This window comes from Arachis ipaensis, chromosome B01 (assembly GCF_000816755.2).
Source record: "Arachis ipaensis cultivar K30076 chromosome B01, Araip1.1, whole genome shotgun sequence".
Classification (NCBI taxonomy): domain Eukaryota; kingdom Viridiplantae; phylum Streptophyta; class Magnoliopsida; order Fabales; family Fabaceae; genus Arachis; species Arachis ipaensis.
The window spans coordinates 85,238,958-85,244,802 of record NC_029785.2 but is presented as its reverse complement, the minus strand read 5'-3'; positions in this window follow the sequence as shown (position 1 = coordinate 85,244,802).

Genomic DNA, 5,845 nt, shown 5'->3' with positions numbered 1-5,845 from the left:
AACATCATTCATGGCTATGGATAGTTGCTTCGAACTATGGGTTACATTATCATCCAAGGTGGGGATATTACTCTCATGATTGCTAGAATTTGTTGAGTTCCCCTCCATGATCTGCACAGTCACAAAAATTCAAGTGATGATTGAATATTTTCAAGCTCAGAATGTGATTCAGAAGGTTAGCTGGCACAAAGCATCAAACAATTGATGGACTTGGGAGATTAGTGGCAGAAATTGCTTCTCTTGTGTAAGCAAGAGCATTGCATAGAGCCAGAAATTTCCCAGAAAACTTCACTTTGTTGCTAAAGCGAAGTTTCAGTCATCTCAGGCAAAAATTCAAACAGTTAGTGGGTTAGTCAAAATTAGAAAAAAATAAAGAAAAAGTGCTTGATCTAGATCACCACCTCACTTAATCATTGTCAATCTAATCAATCCCCGGCAACGGCGCCAAAAACTTGATGAGTATTTTGGTGGAAAAATAAATTTCTCCCAAAACACACAAATCTAACCGGCAAGTGCACCAGGTCGCATCAAGTAATAAAAACTCACGGGAGTGAGGTCGATCCCACAGGGATTAAAGGATTGAGCAATTTTAGTTTGGTGGTTGATTTAGTCAAGCAAATCAAGATTTGGTTGGGTGATTTGTGATTTGCAGAATTTAAATTGCATGAAATTAAAGAGAGCAGGAAATTAAATTGCTGAATCTTAAAGAACAAGAAATTAAATGGCAGAAACTTAGAATGCAAGAAATGTAAATTGCGGAATCTTAAAGTGCAAGAAATGTAAACGGCTGGAATTGTAAAGGGAATTGGGGATTGGATTTGCAGAAATTAAACAAAGAAAAGTAACTTGCATCAAACAAAAGAGTAAAAGAAGGTGTGGGTTGAATCGGATCTTGAAGCAGTAAAGTAAATGAACATTAAAAGCAAGAAACAAAATGTAAATTGGGAATTCAGATCTCAGGACCCAGAGACTAGAAAACCAAGTCTAGATCTCAATGCCTTCCTAGATCCAACAAAAACAATTGCAAAGGAAATTGTAAATTGCAAGGAAAGTAGATGAGAAGCAAGTAACAGAAACGGAAATTCAATTGCAGTAAATAAACAGAGAAATCCAAGGATGAGATTGAAACAGAATTTCTTCAATTCTCCAACCCAAGATCTAAGACAATTGTAATTGAAATTGAAAGCAATAAAACTAAGAGGAAGAGAAATGAATTCTCCTTCCCCAAGACTGAGAAATTAAAGATCACTCAATATCCAAAACTCCCCGAAAACTATTATGAAAATTCAAAAGAAAAGCTCCCCGAAGAACTTGAATTCTATCCTATTTATACACTTTCTTCAAATGATCTTCAAGCCTTGAGTTGGGCCTTTGCTCTTGGTGGAATTGGGTTGAAAGAGGCCTTGGTTGATTGCTCTTGAAGTTTGGAGAAGAACCAAAGTGAACCAATTGAACCGGGTTGGAGTTTTGCAAAAGCTGGACCAAAAGTTGGAGCAAAAGTTAGGGTCTAACTTTTGGTCCAACTTTTCATATCAGCCAACATAACTTGCTGATACTCACGTTGGTGCAAAAGTTAGGGGTCTAACTTTTGCACCAACGTTGGCCTTCCTTGGTGCACTTGAGGCGCCAACGTTAGCCCAAAAGTTAGGGGCTAACGTTGCGCAAACTTTTGCTCCTCCCCTTGTAGTTTTCACATGCCAACATTAGCCTCAAAGTTAGGGGCTAACGTTGGCGCAAACTTTTGGTACCCAGGGAGTGATTTTCAAGTTCCAACGTTAGCCCAAAAGTTAGGGGCTAACGTTGGCGCAAACTTTTCACCCAAAAGTTTGTGCAAAAGTTTGAGGCTAACTTTAGGTCCAGCTTTTTGCTTCCTGGTTCAATTTCACTTATTCCATTGTCTTCTCTTTACTCCTAGCTATTCCTTTTTGCTTCAACCTTTCTCCAAGCTTTCTTCACCTATCATTAATCAACCAAACACATCAAAGCTATGCTTAAAATCCTGAGATATTCATTCTTTCATAATATGTGACAATTATAGTATAAAACCTCATGAAATAGCATGAATTCATACATGGTTGATTAAATCAAAGGAAGCATGAAAATCTACCTAATTGGCTTGCTTGTAGCTCAAGAAAGTGCATAATTCTAATGAAAACAAAAGAAAAAGACTAGTTAAAATAGGCTAAGATGACTTGTCATCAAGGAACCAAAGGAATCTGAGGCTCATACAGAGACCATAGAGATTCCACTGAACTTACTGTTGCCATTCATGAGCGCTGATGAGTATTCTTCCTCTGAAGAGGATGAAGATATTATTGAAGAGCAAGTTGCTCAATATCTAGGAGCAATAATGAAGTTGAATGCCAAGTTATTTGGTAATGAGACTTGGGAGGATGAACCTACATGGCTCATCAATGAACTGAATGCTTTGGTTCAACAGAAATTACCTCAGAAGGAACCGGATCCTGGAAAGTTCTTAATACCTTGTACCATAGGCAACATGACTTTGGAGAAGGCTTTGTGTGACCTGGGGTCAGGAATAAATCTCATGCCACTCTCTGTAATGGAGAAACTAGGGATCTTTGAGGTACAAGCTGTAAGAATCTCACTAGAGACGGCAGACAAATCAAGGAAACATGCTTATGGACTTGTAGAGGATGTCTTATTGAAGGTTGAAGGCATGTACATCCCTGCTAATTTTATAATCCTAGACACTGTGAAGGAAGAGGATAAATCTATTATCCTTGGAAGACCCTTCCTAGCCACAGCAAACGCTGTGATTGAAGTGGACAAAGGAGAGTTAGTCCTTCAATTGAATGAGGACTACCTTGTGTTTAAGGCTCAAGGATCTTCTTCTGTACCCACGGAGAGGAAGCATGAAAAGCTTCTCTCAATACAGAGTCAAACAAAGCCCCCACACTCAACTTCTAAGTTTGGTGTTGGGAGGTCATCATTAAGCTCTGAGCCTTTGTGAAGCTCTCTAAGAGCTCACTGTCAAGCTATTGACATTAAAGAAGCGCTTATTGGGAGGCAACCCAATGTTATTTAATTATATTTATATATTTGTTTTCCATTGTCATGTTATGTTTTCTTTAGGATGATGATCATGTGGAGTCATAAAAACAACTGCAGAATTAAAGCGGAATCAAAAACAACATCAAAAACAGCACACCCTTGGAGAACAGGCTTACTGGCGTTTAAATGCCAGTAAGGATAGTAGAATGGTCTGGCAGCATTCTGGGCGTTAAACGCCAGAATTGGCAGACAGACTGGCGTTTAACGCCAGAAAAGGATGTCTGATGGGCGTTAAACGCCAGAAAGGGGCATCAGCCTGGCGTTTAACGCCAGAAAAGGTAGCAGAGTTGGCGTTAAATGCCAGAAATCGCACATAGAGGGCATTTAAACGCCAGAAAGGTGTAGGAAGCAGAATTCCTTGATACCTCAGGATCTGTGGATCCCACAGGACCCCTACCTACCCCAACTCACTCTCTCACCTCTTCACACCTCTCCAAAACACTCTTCCCCAAATACCCTTGACCAATCACATCAACACCTCTTCCCCAAACACCGTTCACCTATCAAATCCTACCCTCTTCCCCACAATCTCTTCAGCACTCACATCCATCCATCATAAAACCTCACCTACCTCACCATTCAAATTCAAACCATTTCCCTTCCAAACCTAATCCCTCATACACGACTTCCCTCTCTCACTCTCTTACCCTATAAATACCCCTCCTTACCACCTTCAATTTCACACATCATAAACACTTACACCCCCCTTGGCCGAATCCATCACACCCCTTCATCTCCTCCATTTCTTCTTCTTCTCCTCCTTTCTTTCTTCTTTTGCTCGAAGATGAGCAAACATTTTAAGTTTGGTATGGAAAAAGCTCTTTTTTATTTTTCCATAACCATTAATGGCACCTAAGGCCGGAAAAACCTCTAAAAAGAGGAAAGGGAAGGCAATTGCTTCCACCTCTGAGTCATGGGAGATGGAGAGATTCATCTCAAAAGTCCATCAAAAAGAGTGAATATCCGGAGATCTGACGTGAGATTTGAAGAAGAGGTTGGAAATCTCTCACCAACCCCATCCAACAAGTTGGAATCTTAATGTTTCAAGAGTTCTATGCTAATGCATGGATCACTAGGAACCATGACCAAAGTATGAATCCGAACCCAAAGAATTGGCTCACAATGGTTCAGGGGAAATACTTGGATTTCAGTCTAGAAATTGTAAGGTTGGCATTCAACTTGCCAATAATGAGAGGAGATCCTCATCCTTTCACTAGAAGAGTCAACTTTGATCAAAGATTGGACCAAGTCCTCATGGACATCTGTGTGGAAGGAGCTCAATGGAAGAGAGACTCAAGAGGCAAGCCGGTTCAAGAGTCCTCAAGGGATGCATTTTCCTCCACAAAACTATTGGGAGCAACTCAACACCTCTTTAGGAGATTTGAGTTCCAACATGGAGCAACTAAGAATGGAGCACCAAGAGAACTCCATCATCCTCCATGAAATTAGAGAGGACCAAAAGGCCATGAGAGAGGAGCAACAAAGGCAAGGAAGAGACATAGAGGAGCTCAAGCACTCCATAGGATCTTCAAGAGGAAGAACTAGCCGCCGTCACTAAGGTGGACCCGTTCTTTAATTTCCTTGTTCTTATTTATCTATTTTTCGGTTTCTATGCTTTATATTTTATCTATGTTTGTGTCTTTATTACATGATCATTAGTGTTTAGTGTCTATGTCTTAAAGCTATGAATGATTCTATGAATCCTTCACCTTTCTTAAATGAAAAATGTTTTCTAAAAAAGAAAAAGAAGTACATAGATTTCGAATTCTATCCTGAAATTAGTTTAATTATTTTGATGTGGTGGTAATACTTTTTATTTTTTGAATGAATGCTTGAACATTGCATATTTTTTATATTGAAGTTTGTGAATGTTAATTTTTGGCTCGTGATGAGCGGATAATTTATACGCTTTTTGGTATTGTTTTTAGTATGTTTTCAGTGTAATTTAGCTAGTTTTTATTATATTTCTATTAGTTTTTAAATAAAAATCACAATTCTGGACTTTACTATGAGTTTGTGTGTTTTTCTATAATTTCAGGTATTTTCTGGCTGAAATTGAGGGAGCTGAGCAAAAATCTGATTCAGTCTGAAAAAGGACTACTGATGCTGTTGGATTCTGACCTCCCTGCACTCGGAATGGATTTTCTGGAGCTACAAGAGTCCAATTTGTGCGCTCTCAATTGAGTTGGAAAGTAGACATCCAAGGCTTTCCAGAAATATATAATAGTCTATACCTTGCTTAAGGATAGACGATGTAAACTGGCGTTCAACGCCAGTTCCATGTTGCAGTCTGGCGTCAAATGCCAGAAACAGGTTACAAATGGGTGTTGAACGCCATAAACAGGTTACAACATAGCGTTTAACTCCAGAAACAGCCCAGGCACGTGAGAATCTTAAGTCTCAGCCCCAACACACACCAAGTGGGCCCCAAAGTGGATTTCTGCACCATCTATCATAGTTTATTCATTTTCTGTAAACCTAGGTTACTAGTTTAGTATTTAAACAACTTTTAGAGATTTATTTTGTAACTCATGACATTTTAGATCTGAACTTGTACTCTTTGACGGCATGAGTCTCTGAACTCCATTGTTGGGGGTGAGGAGCTCTGCTGTGTTTCGATGAATTAATGCAACTATTTCTGTTTTCTATTCAAACACGCTTGTTTCTATCTAAGATGGGCATGAGTGGGAACTGACAGATGATTAGCCGTGCGGTGACAGCGCACCTGGACCTTTTTCACTGAGAGGACAGATGGTAGCCATTGACAACG